The 21265-nt window shown below is 35.7% G+C and overlaps 1 long non-coding RNA gene across 1 annotated transcript; it reads left to right on the top strand.

Moving 5' to 3' along the window:
- Window positions 1-16729: 16729 nt before the first annotated feature.
- Window positions 16730-17525, top strand: LOC124171612. Its single transcript, XR_006867870.1, has 3 exons — window positions 16730-16759; window positions 17193-17367; window positions 17479-17525. It is a non-coding gene; the product is annotated as an uncharacterized LOC124171612 (long non-coding RNA).
- Window positions 17526-21265: the final 3740 nt, after the last annotated feature.

Here is a 21265-nt window from a genome sequence, read left to right as displayed (position 1 = left end):
TCTTTTTAAGGGCTACCATCCTGGGGTCAGTTCATCCATTAACCATTCTGTTATATTTCATGTCTTTAGGCTGATGTTAATTTAATATTTGGTAAGGTATAATGTCTACGTCCTCTCATGTTTAGTTGTTCATTTGTTGTCATTGTATGCCTGTGGTCTATGTTGTTTGAAATTAAGAGCTTTGAATGACTATGTGTTTTTGAATGCCCTTCCACTGATGCTGAATGAGTTAGTGCCATGTCTCCACCATCTTTCCTCTGTTGTATGTTCCGTTAGACCTGTGATTAGATATCTTAGTGTTTTTTCATGACTGTTGCACCTTACTGATACAGTTATTAAGGACTGCTATCATTGTGCAGCTCATTCACCATGCCCTCATATTTCATGTCTTTAGGCTTACGTAAATTTAGTATTTGGTAGTTTTTTATGTCGTTGTCTTATGCATGTTTGCTTTTACCTGGCATTCCATTGATACTGTCATGCCATTCCATGTGTACCATATTGCCAGTTTTTGTGTGTTCTTTCATTTTAATATGATTTATGTTGTAGAGTTCCAACTATTAGCACAAAAATCATCATAGTTTTTAAATGGCACATCGTTTTGTCAAATAGTACACATTTGTGTGTCCTGTCATGCTGTTCTCGTGTCAATGTGTTGTCCTGTGTTCAGTCAAGAGTCGTGTGCATGCTTGCTTTTACGTGGCATTCCATTGATGGTATCATGTCATTCTATGTTACCATTGTATGTGTACCATATTACCTGTGTTGTGTGTTCTGTCGATTTAAGTCTCCTGCATTATCGATTATAATTCTCATGAATATACTTCTTACATCTACTTGAAATGTCACGTTATTGTTTCCCTGAATAAAAGAATGATGGATGAAATATAAGTTGTTTCATTTTCGTTTTACATCCCAGTCATCCTTACAGTTGTGCTGCAGTATAAAATGGTAATCAAAAGTAAGTTGCATTTTGGAAACAATTCAGGGGCCAGCATCATCAGTCTTGTTGATTGTCTCACTTTCCCGAATAGAAATCAAAATACTGGTCCTAAGTAAAGCTTATGATCCCTGTTACTCGGAATATCTCGCTTATGGTCAGGAGTGAGAGCAACCCAATTCCGCCGAGACTCGTATTTTAAATATCCCGCTCACCAGTACTGCCAACCTTTGGCGGCGAACACCGTACATTTGGTACCCCTGCTTGCTCTAGCATCCCTTCGGAGTAGGCTCGCTGGCCAGCTGATGCAGGGACTCGTTTCCCATAGGCTTTATGGAAGTAAGCAGACTGTGGCTCGGCGTTGCGTACTTGGGGCGGAGCTAACTCATCGCAGCAAGCTGGAGCCCTTCATGCCCCGTTTACACCACGATCGGAACGACGTTGATCGCGACTACTGCACGTTTACACGTCTAAAAGTTACCATCGTAACTCAGTGCTGCCCTCGTTGTGGAATTGTGTCAGATAACAACTGACGACGACACTGCGTGAGAAAATTGAAATCCTGGAAATTAATTAAGAAGCAAAAGAATATTAATGTTTTCATGTGCTAAAACTGAAGCTAGACCGAACTGTCGGTAAAACGTTAAAGAATTTAGGTTTCTTTATGGGAATCTGTCCAAAGTTTAGCAATATTCATGCGGTAAAGACAGTAGATATGTCTCCTTGCTACGTTCCAAATTGGAATATTTTGCTAACTGGTCACTTTATTATAATATCGACTCAATCCGGATTGAACGTGTCCAAAATAAATTTTTCAAATTAAATAATTGCGATTTATTTATCTCTTTGTCTGATTATAACACTTCATATATTCTTTCCCTAGTTTTAATTTGATAACTCTTGCACGACCAAGGATCCTCCAACAAAGGCATATTCCTCTACAAAATTATCAATTAATATTTAGATTGTTCCTATCTCCTTTATTAGTAACTTTTAATGGATCCCGTCATAGCTATATAAATCATCACCTGCTTGTTTTTAATTACCATAGAGCAAATTATGTCTTCAACTCCCAGCTATGATGAGATAAAACTAAAACTAGTCACAACAGTTCGTGATGTCTTTAAGAAACTAGATTCTTCGAGAGAATATGTCAAAACATTCAAGAATATTCACGCATTAAAGGCAGTACATATTGCTGTAATAATTTAACTAGAAAAGGCTTAGATTTCGGCTTGATTCGGCACAAGTATTGATATCTCCATGTCCTCATCTAAATGTTATGGTTATTTCTGGCGAATTTTATTGTGAAATCCTGTATACAATGATTTAATTGGTTAACATTTTGTGCATGTTTGTTATTTTCCATCATCTGTGAAGTATAATGTAAGGATACATGGTTATGGGTTAACCTGTAAATAATGCGTAAAACTGGTATAGTACAGAATATCCGATATCATTTGGTAAATAGAACATCAGAAAAAACTTTCCCCGACGTCCTTCCATTACCTGCTGAATAGTGTCTTCAATCGTTGCCATATATCTTAGATATATTAGAGTTATTTATGAAATATCAGTTATTGTATCAAGATTGCAACGGCGCGAAAGAATCGTATATGCATCGATCTTCGTTTCCTAACTCTTTTTTCTTGGCACACTAGCGCTAACCATCGTAAGTTCGGCAGTGTTAGGAAAAATAGCTAATTACATACACTCAATGAACATGAATAACGTGGAATGTTATCAGGAATATTTATTAATGATAACTGTGGTTCAAACAGATTGTCCTAGTCACGTTTTCTAAATAGTTCTAACCGAGTAGATTATGAGGGCACGATTATTAGATATCACTTGGAATTTAAGCGACCGTAGTCACCAACAAGCAACTCTCACGCTGTATTTAGCTTGTGATACCATTTACGGATATGTGTTACGCTAATTTATGCTTCTCAGTGATTGTAATCTAATTTATGATTAACATTCGTCTTATGTTTAGGAAAGATACGAAATATCTAAGCTGAACACTAGGGCGGATCGCAAAAATCGATTTTTTTCAAATCCATCTGGCCCAATGAAAAAAAGTTGTGGGACCGATCAAAAATAAGGCCTGAAAAATTTGAGACCCGTACGTGAACCCCTGACCCTCGCTCAAATGCAATTTAGGGGGGGAGGGTCAAAATTCGAAAAATATAATATTTTATGGTCATTCCCTATAGATTTTGTCGAGTTACTGCCCTTATAGGGCAAAAATTTCGTGCATTTTGACGTATCTACCACCGTTTAGCCACAAAATGCCTAATTTGAGTCCGCGTCCGCGAAGATAATATTCCAACGCCCACGCAGCGTCGCGGATACCAGAGCCGCAGGCCGATCCCTTCCCCTCCACGCTCGCTTCTCCCCCTCCCACGCCTCTAACACAGCAAAATTCATCCCGCGCATGCTGCTAGGAGGTCGTTTATCTTTGATAATATAAATCAGAATATGGTAGAAGGTAAAAAGCGATGCGTAGTGAGACGACTTGTCCCTTATTTGGCGCCTCGTCGGCGTTAAACAAATCGATGTTACCAACTTCTAGAGAAGTGATGAAATAATTTTAGACCTACGCACGCAGGAAAGGAGCCTACGGTCTATGAAGAGGCCACTGGAGTGGCTATAAAGGTTTGGGAACTTAGGTTATGCACTTTTATTCCGGTGTTGTGCGACAGCTGTGACTAAATGGATGAATAAGGTTGAAGGCCGCCGGCGTACCCTCCCCGCTCCCCCCTCGAACGCCCCAGATGCAACAAAATTCACACCAAGTGCGTCTTTCTTCGTTAGTCTTACTTATATTTGATGTATCAGCATCGTCCAGTGAGGAACAATCACGAAGGAATTACTCAATTACCTGCTTTCCAGTCTGTATTTCTTATGTTAGTGTCATTCCTCGACTTTTGCTGCTGTCAACAAAGTTTTGGTAAATTTTTTCGCGAATCTCTCGCCCGTGTGTATAATAAAAGGAATATTGAAATTTAAATTTGAACTTTCATCAATAGATTTTTAAATTCCACAGCGCTAAGCTCAGATATAGCCGAAGGAACCGGAGTCTCTCTCTAATATATCATCAGCCCATATGTCGATATTAAAATCCAGCAATTAAAAAAATCTCGGATTGGTCGCCAAACGCATCCTTGCAGAAACGCAAATTGGGTCCCTAGATTACCCTCCCAACGTTTATGTCGCAAATCCAAGTCAACATAATGCAATTAGCAAATAGAGCACTGTAAGGGATGAAATACGATTTGATGCTTTCCCGGCGAATGATGTGGGTACACTCTTTTCGGGGTTCAACACTATTTATCCCTTGGTATTAGCCCAGAGTCGGAGCTTGAAATGTTGGCCATTATGGAAAAATTAACCCGGTGGGAATCCCGAGAAGAGTTTACCAACACTGCAAGGGATGTTGGAATTATGCTTATAGCAAAGGGATGATGCCTCCTTTTTGGGCGGTATTCGCTTGGTACCATCATAATGAAATCCTTCTTAATTTTGTGTATCTACTTTTCACTTGGAAAGAAATCGATAATCGCAGACTTTATGACTTTTGCTAATCCTCCGACGGGGGAGGCAAACCTCTAAAAGTGGGACCCTGTTTCTTCAACTAACACCACACATTCCCTTCTAAACTTTTATTGATAAGTCCTCTTGCCTTTTTTCATCAGACAAGAGTAGTCTTTCATTTCAATAAAAAAGGCCCTTTAATGACACCTATCTTTTCTTATTCACAGTAATTAGCATCTTTTTCTGTCTACGTAAGTAATTCTGGTACACTAGCTTTGATATATCTTACGAAGTTATGACTTTTGCGTCAGCTAAAGTTGCGGGAACGATCATTGCTGTTGCTTGGTTCTTGCATATACCACTATCACAGTTGGCAGACGCATTTCCCCGAAGAAGTTCCAATTTGAGGTTATAGTCCATAATGTTTATTTCATGAGGAAAGTAGAGATACAAATCGGCTAATTTCTCGCCAGTTTAATTTTCTTCGGATGAATTGATGAAGAATATTTTTGATACTATTTTCCCGTACAAGAATTGACGATAATGACTCAACGCTCTCCCACGATTCCCTTTTTTCCTCAGTTGTCGAGTTTCTTTAGGGTTCAATCCAGCAGCCATCATCTTTCTTTTCGTCAGATTGTCTCTCAAAATATTGGGGGAACCTTATGTTCCTCCATGCACTTACACGCAAAATTATCGCATAATTTAAAATGTCCCTTTAAAATTGTTTGAGCCTTATACTTCATTAAAACCCTACTTTTGGCCTATACATGTACTTTGTTTTTAACTTTTTGAATTAGAATGTAGGAGGAGTAGTCCATATCCATTCAGGCAGCCTAAGAAAAAATCTTACCTTAATACCTCGTATGTTATTGAATTTAACATACGTCGAACTTCAAGACAAAGTAAGTAGTAAGTATTTTTTGTTTTGTCCAAAAACATTTGTGGCCCGAGATACATTCCACCCAACATGGACCTGCGGGTGCTATTTTTCACTTGTGATTTTGGACAAAATACTAAAATGCTCAGGAACGGTTCAAGATAATATACTTATTTCTGTTTTTTTAAAGGTAATAATTTTGTGATTAAATTTAAATTGAAAATTTTTGTCCACATTCTCTCGCTGAAATTTTTTCATAAAAACATTTTTTCTCAAAAATTCTAATCCCTAAACATTTCCAGTTAAAATAGTTGGTAAGGTTTTTGAAGTGACTAGCGGCACCATCAGAAATAATTATGATATTTTCTACCTGTGATTGCAGTGGTTGAAGAATTTTGTTAATTGCCAACAATGCATGTGCTGATTCATGTCCTCTGTCATCACGTATAACTGCTACACTTGTGGCCTTGTTCTGAAAATATGTCACTCCTGTAAAAATTTAAACTTGGTCATTACTCCAGTGATATCCTTGAACTTCTTGTGGTAGAATCACTGACCAGGTCTCAGCAAAATCAAAGTGAAGCACTTAACGTGCAGCTTCTATCCGTCCCTACTCTTCTGCAATGTGTTCTTGTTGCATCTTCTTCAGATGTTGGTGTGTTACTGCTTTTTTTGTCCCAAGGTATCGTTAGAAAATTATTATCTTTAAAATAAAACTGAAATTAGCAAAATATCTTGAACTCTTGCTTAGATATGAGCATTTTAGTATTTTGTCCGAAATCTAATGTGAAAAGTAGCACCCATGGGTCCATGTTCGGTGGAATATATCTTGGGCCAAAAATTATTTTGGATAAAACTAAAAAAATGCTTATTACTTACTTTTTCCTGAAGTTTGACACATGTTAAATAACATCGGAGACTATGAAGGTAACCTCTCTGCCTGAATCGATTTGCACTGGGCCAGGATGATTATTTTTAAGTGTTTGTCCGGGAAGTTAAGCTAAATTGTTTGATTGATTCAAATTTTTTGCCTGGGAAATATCAATTGAATGTACCAGAGTGCTACAAGAATGGAGTATGTTTATTTTGAAAGTGTTTTGACGTTGGGGCCACCCAAAATCTGACGCGGCGACATAGCCCAAAAGTTTTAATTCAACATGAATAAATCATAATGCAATTATGAACTTCAATTTTCTCTTTTCAAATCCTCCTCAATCTGTTTAATTTTACTGCTTAGATAACACTAGAGGGTATCAATGAGCTGGGAGTGCACTAAATTCAGTGAAACTCAAGGTATGTGGTATCCTGGAAGGTTACTTGGGAATTTCATGATTCTATACGCTGGGAAAGCCTCAATCATTCTTCAGGTAGGTTGTATGTTCCCTGAGACTCCCTTTCCAGGAAAAATGCCGGCTAGTCATGGGCTACCATTGATTGCGAGTGTTACTGTTATTTGTCAACAATATTTTTTTTCATTGCATTTGTGTTGGATTAGTTATTTTTGGCTTATATTATTTATGTTTTATGCGTATGGTCAACTATTCTGATTTTTCAATCAATTTTCCTCTTGCTTTTTCCTCAAGTTTTTTTTTCAAGGAAATGGAGACACCCCCTTTACCCTAAAAATTTATTTTAAACGAATCTATTATACTATAACCCTGAGGTTAGGCGTACCTAAGTGAGGATACTCCTAAGTGGAAAAATTATTTGTCTTGTCCTTTGATTTTTTATGCCTTGTTCGCATTTCGCTTGTAATACAGTTGCAAACACATGATTCATCAGATGTTATCTCCAGATCCATAGTTAACAGTTTCCCATTCATGGAAGACTGTTAACTATGGATCTGGAGATAACACCTGATGAATCCTGTGTTTGCAACTGCGTATTACAAGGGAAATACAATTGTCTGTAATACATACAATGGTATTACACGAGAAATACAATTTGTAAGTTTCTTATTTTTCCCTGTAATACGAATATAATACAATACGGACATTTGACACTGTAATACAATAGGGAACTTGCATATATTTCAGATATAATCAATAGCCCCAAAATTATTTAAAAATATATGTTTGCATACCTCGGTGAAAGTTTTTTTTATTATTTTATGACGTGGTTTGCGATATTTAATGCATCAAAGTTCACGAGAATTTTCAAATGCAAGTGAGAAGCGAAAACGCCCGATGATTGGCTGGTAGAAAAGTGACGTCATAGTTCAGTACGAGGAGAGACGGCGGCACGGCCATAGTAGAGGTTGCATACTTATACATGCGACGGCGTGGTTATGATTCATTTATTGAAGTGCAGACGTATCGCAGTTGTTCATTGTGACTTCAGGGATATTATTTGATCTATTTTTTCTTCATTGAAAGCGATAGATTGCGTAAAGATGAAGGAATATGGTTATTCTTAGGCTGATCCTAGCAAGCTTCCTGTTACTGATTCCATCATGATAACAGGGTATTTTAGTGAAACTGTAGACTTCGTCGGCGCGGAAAGTCGATGCCGAGAAATGGAAAGGTAGCTGATGTGCATCTGAAATGTTTTATAGTTCATAACAAAGTGAGACTTGCGTATAATATTGGCGAAAGCGTATACTCATGTGAAATGTGTATTCTTTTGGCAGTCCGGTAGTCTTATGGTGAACTTATTTCCACCTCGAAGCTGTCGATGATACTTTCAACTTAAAAATACCTTGCCTGGAGGGCGACAGGAAGCTCTGAAGAAGTCAGACTATTAATGTTTCTATTTAGTAGCGATAATATAGACGAACTTCCAACACAATCTACCATCTTGTGACTCAAAACCCCGAAGCCACTTCCTATTCTGCAGAAAGAATCGGTCAATCGCTCTTCGATCAATATAATAAACACAACGTCTTAACCTGGATCCGCCCAATGTAACATAAATGTCACACCCTGTATCACTCCACTGTAATGGCTCTTGCATCGTTCGGGCACGGTATATTGTTGTGTTTTATACCTTATAAGAAAGAGGAAGCTAAGTGCTTCAATTCAAGGTAAGAATTGTCAAGTGAGAGTGAAGACCTATCCTTTGAGTACCCCTGGTACTTATGCGCCTTCCCTAGACACTAAAAATGGAGGTTCGCTTTGTGTAAATATTTAATTTTTTCATTAACTATATGCGCTACAGCGACAATTTTTGGTATGTATCAACATAATGATACAAAATTATTAATAATACATTAATATGTTTGGTATTGCTTTCCATTTCCGTAATATACTCTGATAAATGTTACTGTGACATAAATGTCACATTGGGCGGATCCCTATGCAAATCTTCAAAGTTTCGAATTTTATGCTCTGGTTAGAATTTATTCCATTTTCAACGTTTTTTCCTTCGTATTCCCGCCAAAAGACTTATTATTTATCAATTAGTCGATAAATTTGCATTTATTAACTTTTATTCCGGTAATTACTTTTGAATTAAATTTTTTAATATTAGGGATATCGATAGCTCAGAGATATTACACTGTGTGAAGCCAAATAGCTTCCGGAAAGCGAAGACTTTGACGAAGTACAATATACCTTGAGCTACCAGAAGCAGCAATTGTCACTGATGAGGACATTGCAGATGACCAGGCTGGTGGACTTGTGGAAAATTTAACGGGAAGACAACTTCGGGCAAGAGTGGAGCTTGTTTTACAGCTTGATAATGATAATACTAATGAATTTCAAGAGAAGTCCTGAAGTATTTCGGTACCAGTTAGATGTAAGGAAAAGGATTCGAAGTCAACGAAGCTTACATCACTTCTCCAATAGAAAATAGTAAAAAGAGAAGCTGCCAATTTGCGACAAGAAGGTCATTTTGTAAGAAATACGTTATTCCCCGAAACAGATCTTCCTGAATAGAGGGAAAAATTAGGTGTAGAAATTTTAAAATAGTTTTTTCGGATGACATTCTTTTTTCTCATGTCAGAATTAGATAATTATACTATTTCTATTGTTTTTTCATCTTCTAGCATCAGTAAAGAGGACATGAAAATTGTCATTGGGATTTTACTGTTATGAGGTTGTAACTGGTTTCCATCCAAGCGATGCTCCTGGGAAGATTCTGGGGGTGCTCATAACTCAATGGTTACCGCAGCCTTGCGAAGGAATAGGTTCTTTGTGATGAGTAGATACCTTCACTGTGCAGACTAATACGATGCCCGACATAATAGACAAATTGTGGTAGCTTCGCCGTAGATCACTAAATTGAAAGAACGTTTCAGAGGGATTTTTCCCACTGAAAAAACTCTCTTTTGGCAGGAGTATGATTGTGGAGTATTTTGGTATCCATCCTTGCATGTAATTCATTCGGCGGAGGACAATCAGTTTTGGTGGTAATGGTGGAATATTTTCCTTGACTTTTGGATGTAGCTGTTCACAATCTGAAGCTGTTCACAATCTGTTCACGAGCGAAATCTGGTCATTGCATGTCACAATTAGAGATCAGGCGTGTAATAATGCAAACATTACTGATCATACATCGATGCAAAGGCCGCCGTAGCCGCCGTACTACTTCATTTTCAACAGAGGCAGACAGTGAAATATGTTACGATGCTAATGATCAATTAGTCTCAAAAGATTGCGTCGTCGTGCTGGAGAACATTGCGCTTCCGTCAAATGCACTGCATGCGATGCATGAAATATGGACAAATATTGCTTTACTACTTACCACTCAAAATGGTACGTATACACCGGCATTGAACTCTAAAGCAATCTTTAGTTTATGTGAAATGAATTGATTCAATTTTAATTCAATTTTAAAAGGTATTACACCCTTATATGTTGTGAGAATATTTTTCAAACATGTATATTTATTCTATGTATTTTCCAAAATTGGGAAATGCATTTTCAACTATTTTACTTATTAGCCACGTAAAAATATTATTTAAATGTACCTTCAACAAATCCATTTATTGTGTCAATTCAAGGTTCTGTAATTTCATAACACTACTGCCGAAAACTTAAATTTATACATAAATTTAAAATAATTTTTCTTGATGTGTATTTGACAAGTTTATAATATAAACATTATAAATTTAAATATACCCCAAACTTGTGAAATAGCATTGAAAAAATCCAAAACACTTCTACATCTTAAAAAATCACAATTTACATCGAAAAATTTATGAATCGCGGTCAATGGAACTCTGAAAATTATTGCTAAATTTTTAAACAATTTACTTTAAATTTAAACAAAAGCTTGAAAATAGTGTACGTAATTAATAATATGTTTTTCTAGTGTTTTTTTATCATTTAAATGAACAGTGCAGCTCAAATGCGAAAAATATTTGCTTTTTCTGGGGAAATATTACCTTGCACCAAAAGACAACAGATCCGCCCAATGTGACATTTATGTCACAGCCTGTATCTCGGAAACTATACAACCGATCAACGAAATATTTTCAGAATGTCGTAAAAATGAGACCCTTACCATTCCCCTAGAATATGAATTATTAATCTCAAAAAAAATATTTTGGGCGGATCCAGGTTAAGGTGTTAATAAGTTACTTTTGTAAAATGTAAATCCTTCCTCATTTAGCATTAAAATGTGAATGTTTTCCAAACAGAGTCTAATACATTTTGGGAGTTTTTCTCACAATATATCTGAAACTCTAAACGCGAGCTCATCGTCATTGCGATCGGTTGTCACTTAAAAATTCCGAATCGGAAATCCTAGAGGGATGATCTTCGACGATGACCATGATCACCTGCACTCTCACTATCACTGGAACCCGAGGTGAAAATATCATCCCAATCCAATATTTATTTGGTTTTAACTAGGGAAAGAGCAACATAGAATTGCGCATTCTTTGGGCAACTTTGGGTTTGACTTTCCCTCAAACACCCCATTTCCCCTGTGGTGCACATCAGTCCTATCTTTATACTATAGCCTGACAACCTTTAAATGGATCCTTGGTTTATCCTGACAACCAACTAAATGGAAATTGCTGATCCACACGTCTTCCTCTATCTCCACAGTTTCCAAATCAAGGGCCGCGGAACATTCCTCTTGTGACTCAACATTTTCTGAATAGCAAGCCGGCGTAAAATAAAATCAAAGAATGCTGCGATTAATTTTTTGTGACCACCTCTGGATTCCATTCTTTTTCCATCTACAACTTCCTTTATCTTTCGGGGTAAACTATGGGACAAGAGTTTAAATAATATCATTAATTTATAACAAAATATAAGTTCTAAATATACCCAAAAGCCATTTTATTAATCCGCACCAATGAGTGTAAATTAATGTGGAAGATGAATGCTGTAGACGTAGTAGTTTTCCTTAGGTTGAGTTGCAAAGTTCATGAAGTTGACAAAACGGCTAATTTTTCGGTGCGCGGAGTCATTTATTGCACTGGCCGTGTCTACATTTTTCAATTTTTTTGTAATAAAATAAATCAGAATTTAGGATAAAATTTCCTTTAAAATGACGTATAGTTCATTATTATAGCATGCAGTGAAGGCAGGATATAAATTTGCAAAGTACAGCGGCACATCATTTTGACGCCGAGAGTAGAAGAAAACGCTGTCTTCTTGGCTGGCACTCGAATGCATGAGGATCAACGTACAAAATATTAAAATATAGAGCAACGTTGTTCTATATTTTCATATTTCCTCCCTTGATTTTAAGCATCATGGAATTTTCTATGTCCTTCCGTAACTGAAATTGAACAAGTGCCGTAAATAATTTGAGTCCATCGTAACCATCGAGAAACACCTATCTCGATTTTTGTTGTGAAGTTGAGTTTTTATTCTACGACGGCCGAATGATCGAAAAATCTCAGTTTCAAGTTATTCAGTCAATGAAATATGGAAATATTATTTATATTAAAGTTATCTTCGCTCACATAGCACACGGGTTTATCATTTCGTTTATTATACTCTTAATTTTCCGTAACGCTCATCCCGACAGACGGCATGCATCGAGGCTTTTCTTCTAATTTCCTCCGTGGGAATGCAGACGAAAATTTTTTCTGGGGTGTTATTGCACAGAGGAACAATGCACCACTTGTAATTTTTCCTTATTTCACCCATGTTCTCCTTTAAACGCAACGTGGCTCTTCCAAGCCTGCAGTTACTGGGCTTGGATCTTGGACTCCTACTGAACTATGACGTCACGGCCAAAGATTAGTGGGGGCGGTATTTTTTAGCCCGCGAAACTCGGGAGACTTTTGGGAGTCATTTTCTAGCGTATAAACTGAATTTTAAGCGGAAAGAAGTATATTGCGGTACTAAGTGTTTACTGTAGTATATCAGCATACTGTTTATAAAAAGTATGCAATTTCCCTATTGGAATACAAAGGGAATACAAAGAGTTCCATTTTGTAATATGATCGTATTGTGGTGATATTACAAATCTTGTGCTATCTGGCATATGCTTAGGGTAATTAACATAATTATTGAATGACTTCCATACGTCTACATAATAGTTACAAAAATTTAACATACATGAATCACCTTAAGTTTATTCATGAGCCCTTTGATGTGATCTCATGTGTTCTCTCTAAACAAGTGGACTAGTAGCAGTACTGCATGGTAATAAATGTGAAAAATGGCTCTTAATCTTGACAATGTGTTAAGCAACGGTAAATAAAATTTTTAAAGACCGAACCATGCACCTTTCAGAAGTGATGTAAGAATCTTTCTCTTACTTGAAAATTAATTAAAATCTTAGGTAAGGAGTGTTCTTGGAAATCATTCCTGCAAATTAAGGACTTCTAAGGATATGTAAACCAGAAAGCTCTGATAATAGGTGGTAAATTACAATAAACTTTACTCTATTTATGCCAAAATAATGAAATATCTGACATAACACTTGATTATACATCTCTATATAAGATAACTTAATGCAAATATGTTTCACTAGAATGTGTAAAGCCGTCAACAATCCACATTAACCACGACTCAACTTGTAGATAACCAAGTATTCATGGTATAAACATTACACATATTGGTAATGATAAAATGTGTATATGCCAAAGAGGGATATATGCAATAAGAACTGATTAGTCATCGTATCAACAAACAACAAACAAAGAGGTAAAAACTAGTTAACCAGGCCAAATATACCTATGTCAGAGCATTAGAATAAAGGTGCTCCCATGCTATTGAATAGATTGAGAATTCCATATCGGCAACTCATCTTCAAATTTGATCTAAAGAACTCAAAAATGTAACCACTTATGTGAATTACCAGAGTAAAGCAATGGAATAGGTAGTTCAGAGGTAATCATATAAAAAATTACTCTAGTATAAAATACAACAAGGCCAGGTAAACACTGACAGAGGTTACTCTCTTATAACTAGCTATGTGGAGCAACATCAATCACTTGCTCATAAATAAATAATACGGATGACACCCTATGGAATCAGTTTTAACAAAATAGAAGTTCAATATCATTCAGTCAGAGCTTTGAACTTGAATATAGAAAAAACAGACAACAAGCTAGAAAATTTATGAAAAAATACATTTTGCTACTCCAGATATATTCTCTCATTAAGCAAAATACATGGTGACATCACAAAGCCAATGCAGAAGATGATTGCTGTGAATATAACGCTGCACATGCTTCTCCTGCTTAGGTTATTTGGACATGAAATGCAATAATTGCATCTTATCGTTGTAGAAGTCATTCCATTATATAGCCATCGATTCATAAAAAAACATGATGCAACAGGCAGCGTTGAATCTGGAACAAAGGAATAATCTTAGTGACATTAACTGAGTGAACTTGAGTAACATATAAGAATAAAACAAATCACCACTGGTATCCACATAACTTGCATTTAAATTTAATGCACAATATATGCACTGCAGAACACCTTGGTAAGAGGACTATCCACTTAGAAAATAAAAAAGCTACTAGTCCATACAATATTAAGGGCCAAATTCAGTACCAAAATATTCTTAAGCACTCAATTTAGGAGGATCTGAATTCAAGATATTGCCCACCCTGTTCCTCCCCCAGTGAAAATTTTGTATACAATTTCTATACAGGATGTATACAATGTACACATTTTGTATGCAATTGTATACAGCTGTATAGAATGTATATAATGTGTAAATTGTACACAATGTATACAATTTTATACAGAATGTGTACAGTGTGCACATTTTGTATACAATTGTATACAGCTGTATAGAATGCATAAAACGTGTAAATTGTATACTATGTATACAATTTTATACAGAATGTGTACAATGTGCAAATTTTGTATGAATTTGTATAAAGCTGTATAAAATGTTTACATTGTATAAATTTTATACATTTTATGAAAATTTATACAGTTGTGTAGGCTGTATAAAATTTGTACATTTTATACAATGTAAAGGTATGCTTACATCAATGAGTATATATCAGGCTTTGGGAGTTAAAGCACCACAACTATGCTCTTTTTCTATTCTTTACACCGTAACGCATTTTTACTTTAAAAAATGGTGTTAAAATTGTTGCTAATTATTTTTAAACTTAAGAAATTATTATAAACACTATAGAGTTCCAATAAACCATTCCTTTACTGTTGGTTAAGATTTTGAAAATGTTTCTAAAATTGTTGCTAACTTGGTTTAAACATTAGTAATCGTTATAAACATAATAGAATAAGAGTATCATTCATTCCACGTTTCTCAACCGTATAAAATGTGGGAATTCTTAATTTTTGTAAAAGTTGCTAAATTTGTTTACATTTTAGTAATTGTTATAATCAACAAAGAGTAAAGGTATAAGGCTCAGCCAACTCTTCTCAACCGTACAACATGCGGAAATTGTTAAATTTTTAAAAGTTGCTAACTTTATTTAAAATTTACATTTTCTTATGAACAATGTAGACAGATGTAACAACAAGTCATTAATTTGTTGTTGTTTAACCCGTAAGGTATGTAGAAATCGTTAATGCTGGTAAATGTTTTTAGTATTGTTGCTAACTCTGTTTAAACTTAGTTAATTGTTATAAACAATAGTAAACTTCAAAATAGCATTCATTTGTTGTTCTGAAACTATAGAAGGGGTGAAAATTTCTCGCAAAAAAAATTTCTCGCAAAAAATCTCGCAAGTGAGCACGCTTCTTATTCCCGCCGATGATATTCAAATAATCGATTATGCAAAATAATCGGATGTTCATAATCGATTCAATAATCGCAATAATCGAAAGCAAATAATCGATTATTACGTATAATCGATTTTTTTGCCCATCTCTAGTTACCGTTATTTTGTGATTGCGAATTTAGCTGTGATGAAAAATCTCGTTTTACTAGCAAATTTACGTTGAAGTATGCTATGGAAGAAGAAAATAATCCGTCTTCGTAGTGAATACTGACAAAAAGGGATTGAAAGAATACTGTTTCATGCACAATTGAATCAACGCCTGAATAAGTTTTTGAATTCCCGGAAACAGTGGCTTTTAGCGTCACGAAGAGATTTAAGAGGTTGCCATTGTCAGCATCAATCCATCTCTGCTGTGCTGAGCGTGTGAATGTAAGTAAATGGAACATTTTTTTCCATTCGATACTTATGTATGATTAATGAACCGCCAATTACTATCCAATAATTATTTAAGATTACTCATTATTTTATTCTCAGGGTAATTACAATTCAGCATGGTCTTTACTTTCGCTGGCATAGTGAAAAGAATCCATTGAGGCGGTTAAAGTTGAAATATCAGGGTTCTCACAGTAGAATCCACTTTGTTAACAGTTCTTTATGACATTAAAACATTAGTCTCAACCTCAATTAACTCGTTTATGAATGATTTTTCTTGAAAATGAGTAACTATTGGGAATATGTCGAAGAATAATAGCAATTAATAAGCTGTTCTAAACATAGCCATCAGTTGAACTCTCTCCGATCATTATAATTTAGGCATTGATTTGTGCTTTAGTACATTTTATCAGACATATTGCACTCAAGGGCATAAGTAACACGTTTCTAAGTTGTTTCTGTACAATAAGATTGCAATCCTTAAAATTTTTTTTATGTAATCAATTACTCGTGTTTGTTGATAGAAAAATTAGTGGTATATTAAAATCTATGGTTTTCACTTGTTTGATAAGCATGTAGGCAGGATTTATGATGATTAAGTATCAAGTCTGCTAAGGAAGTATAATGTAAGCAAATCAATTGGTATTAGTGTATTTATAACATTTTTATATTTACAGGCTGCAGTAAATTAAAACTACAGAATAGGCAGCTCCTCATGTGGATGGGAGGAATGGCACCTGGGTTTTCTCACTTGGAGAGGAAATTAGATGCTTTATTGGCTTGTGACCCAAAGCGAAAGGATGCTGATGTGGAGGAGATGAATTTCAGCCAATTGCCATTGACAGCAGATGAGGATTTCATCAAACTCTGCCGTAGGATAAGTGAAGATCCCTCATTTGAGCCAAAGGTGGTAAGTGAATAATGATAATTTGTGTGCTGCCATCCTGATTCAAACAATGTATGATTTTTTAAATGAAAGAACAATTAAGTTTTTGTAAGAAAGTTTCATAAGAGTTTCATTTGTAAAAAAGTTTCAGAAGTATATCTTGAGCTCGCCAGACATTCGTAGGTGCTTGGAATTCAATGTGCTATAAAAATACTCAAGTACAACATAATTTTGAAGTGCGTATGGATTAATGTCCAATGAAATATTAAAAAATTATGGTATGATTGGATTTTTGTTATTTCATATGCACTTGTGCACTCACACTACATGTGCATACTAAACATGACAATTGTGTTAATTTCTTTGGTGAATTTTTCTTCTGGCTGTCTACATGATTTTTGTTATTCTTGTATTAGCTGTTAACTCTTCATTGATCTGGTATTTTTTATATCTCTAGATGCAATGTTTGGTAGCAGTTGGTAGAAGAAATGAATGAGAATGAATTTCTACAAAATATGTTGTGTCGTCTTAGGATGACAATGTACCAGAGCTGTAAGCCCTTACAGGCAAACTTAAGAAGAATTCGGTTAAGAAATCATTTTATAGCACTCCAGTGTGTCCTGTTACTTTTCGTGAGTGCATCCAATAAGATATTCTAAGATTATTATAATAATTGATCATTGAAATGAACTTCTAACATATTACAATAAGTGACATTAACTATGTTTTGTATAATTTCATAGGTGTATGCAGAAGGGTCTACCGTGATGCATCAGATGTGGAGCTGGAAGGGTGTCTGAGTAATTGGCTCAACCAGGCTGAGGTCGGGAAAATAAGAAAGTAAGTAGTCGCTTCTCATTTCTCTGCCACACTAATTCGATCATCCCAGACATTTTCTTCATATTTTCCATTCCCTCTTACAATAGGTATACACTATAATGTTCCATGATACATGATATATCATTTCACAAGGAGTAATTACTATTTTCTCTTCAGGGATTGGCAGAATAAACAGACCGAGGATCAGGCTGATGAGGACAATAATTTTGCTTAATAAGTTCATCAGTAACGATCTATAAGTATGTAACCATGTAAGTTCCATGCACCACCTTGTACTCCCATAACTAAACAAGAATTCAAAAGAATGAAGTTTTAATTTTACATCCTCAAAGCCAATCAGCATACTTGTGAATGTTTTGATAAAATTCGAGCAATATGTTTTTACCTTTCGAAGATTTTTTTATTTTAGTTATTACCATGTGTGGCCTAGGGGGTCATAAATTTTTAAAAGTGTTTCTGTCTTTGATGTTTCCTATTCAGTTTGTAAGTATTTCACTCACTTCATTAATAATGATTAACTATCGATGACTCCACCGCTGCCTCAGCATGTACATAATTAATGAGAAAAATAAATTCTTCAGCATTTATTTGTTGCCCATTTTATTGAATAAATTTAGCTCCCAAATTCTGTGCATGTGAAATGACTAACAATTGATAGAGTGGAAAATTTTCAATTTTGTTGTTGTAAATTGATCATTATTTAGGAGAGCATTTTATTTAGCAGAAATTTTAAGCCAGTTTTTCCTCAGCAAGTGTCACTACAGAAATGGTAGGTGTGGAACTAGTTTTCCTAGTATCTAGCAGGTGTGACACTACACATTTTCAGCAGGTGTGATGTGACAAGTTTGCTGCACGTTTGAAAAAGCGTAACTAGGAGGTTTGATTCAAGCTTGCAGGCTTGTCATGACAAGCTTGGTACAAACTTGCAACTTTGTCGTGACAAGCTTGCAGCAAGATTAGCATGCTATCTGGGATCAATTTTAACACACATAAAGAACTCAGAACAATATTTCAATTGCCAGATCACTGAAGAGTTGATGAACTAATATTGTCCACCAACAAGAAGGTAAAGTTAGCACCAATTATCAATGGGAACACAAATTAAGAACTCAAAAGAGTCATCTATTTGCCAGCTCACTGAATAGTCCATCAGTTAACATTGTTCACACACAGGAAGGTAAAGTTCACAACAATAACTTGTATTATAATTCTAATTCACAACTTGCGGCAGCGGGAAGCAGAACGACGTCACGCGAAGTTTTTCCTGGCATTCACACTTACCCCTCGCACTTTCGAGCGCTTGAAAATTTTCCCTTTTCATTTAATCGCGAAAAATGGTTATCAACAAAAAGCGTGAACTACGTACTCCAGAAGTAATAATGTTTTGATTCAGGTGATAAAAATATTAGGAAATCACCTTATTATATCCATTTTATACAATTGTATACATGTTATACAATTGTATACATTTCATACAATTGTGTACATTTCAAAAAATCTTCGCGTGACGAAAATTTTGTATACAATTTTATACAGGATTTCCTGTATACACCTGTACACAATTGTATACAAAATGTGTACATTGTATACAAATTTGGCTTCATACAATTGTATACAGTGTATACAATTTACACATTTTCATACACTGTATACAATTGTATGAAATGTATACAGTTGTATACATTTCATGCAATTGTATACATTTCATAAAATTGTATACATTTCATACAATTGTATACATTTCATGCAATTGTATACATTTCATACAATTGTATACATTTCATACAATTGTATACATTTCATACAATTGTATACAGTGTATGAAAATGTGTAAATTGTATACACTGTATACAATTGTATGAAGCCAAATTTGTATACAATGTACACATTTTGTATACAATTGTGTACAGGTGTATACAGGAAATCCTGTATAAAATTGTATACAATTGTATACAAAATTTTCACTGGGGTCTAAATGATGCAACAAGATGATGAGCCCAGATATGAAGAAACATTTATGCACATTATTGAATAAGACACTCAAGTTTAATGCAATAGAAGCATAATTATAATGGCATCCAAAGTATATTAATCAAGAAACGATACTGAATTTCAAAGTGTCAGAATGACTTTAGCAAACACGACAGTGGTTCTCAAATCCGACACAGTCATGAGCCACCAAAACAGCTTAACATAAGAGCAACCAGTGACTCCATTTAATTACTCCGGTAGTGTTTTGAAAACACTTTTTCAATGTAAAGTAGCACTTTGGATGCTATGGAAGTAATGAAAAATGGTATAACTGAAAAATTGTCAGCATATAAACAAAGGCAATGTGAAATAAAAGAACTTGCAATAGATAGTTTAATCTTACATTCGAGAAAACTTGTCAATTTGAGAAGCTACCTTATTTATAGATGATAAGTATTAGCAAAGACTGCATGCTTATTTTACAACAAATGTGCTGATTTCTCAAAATATAATAGATGAATGAGAATGTTAACAAATATGCCATTAAAAAATAAATACATGTGGTCATATCTCAGCAAAATACCAAGTCCAGGTGACATGTATGGAAGATAAGAAAGAAATGACTTACACCACCTAAAGACACTAAAATGAGGCATAATAGAAACAGACAAACTACAAGAGATTTTAGAAGTCCATGACTCATGCTAATAGGTGCTTATGACATGAATAAAAACACAAATAAAGACATGCTCAATATCTCCAGCTCCTAAGACTGCATGTAGTCTTCAAAAAACACTAAACCTCTCCAGGAAACGAGACCTTGGATTCATCCAGCCTTCAACTATGCCAAACATGAATTACACACAGGTGATTTTTCCAAGGAAAACTATCGAGAAACCACTGCCCTGACAAAAATAAACTCCACCATGGTGGGTACAGGAAGGGTGGCATCCTTCATGGTGGGTAGTTACCCTTGCACAACCCACGCCCTACCCACCATTAAGGGTAAGGGAAGGAGAGAAAAATCCTTCGTGTACCCTTCCTTGGAACTCCTTCCCTTACCATCCGTGTACCCTTCCTCTACCCACCATTAACGGTAAGGGAAGGAGAGAAAAATCCTTCGTGTACCCTTCCTTGGAACTCCTTCCCTAACCATCCGTGTACCCTTCCTCTACCCACCATTAAGGGTAAGGGAAGGAGAGAAAAATCCTTCGTGCACCCTTCCTTGGAACTCCTTCCCTTACCATCCGTGTACCCTTCCTCTACCCACCATTAACGGTAAGGGAAGGAGAGAAAAATCCTTCGTGTACTCTTCCTTGGAACTCCTTCCCTAACCATCCGTGTACCCTTCCTCTACCCACCATTAAGGGTAAGGGAAGGAGAGAAAAATCCTTCGTGTACCCTTCCTTGGAACTCCTTCCCTTACCATCCGTGTACCCTTCCTCTACCCACCATTAAGGGTAAGGGAAGGAGAGAAAAATCCTTCGTGTACCCTTCCTTGGAACTCCTTCCCTAACCATCCGTGTACCCTTCCTCTACCCACCATTAAGGGTAAGGGAAGGAGAGAAAAATCCTTCGTGTACCCTTCCTTGGGACTTAGCATTTGTAACTGAAGAAAACATATCCTGAAAGACTCTCCTTAGCTACTTTCACCTGCTAATGAGTATTGAGTTCCGTACAAGAACGTAAGCAGTCTTTGAAAGCAAATATAGACGGGCT

This window comes from Ischnura elegans, chromosome X (genome assembly GCF_921293095.1).
Source record: "Ischnura elegans chromosome X, ioIscEleg1.1, whole genome shotgun sequence".
In the NCBI taxonomy this organism is placed as follows: Eukaryota; Metazoa; Arthropoda; class Insecta; order Odonata; family Coenagrionidae; genus Ischnura; species Ischnura elegans.
This window is presented reverse-complemented; position numbering and strand designations above follow the sequence as displayed.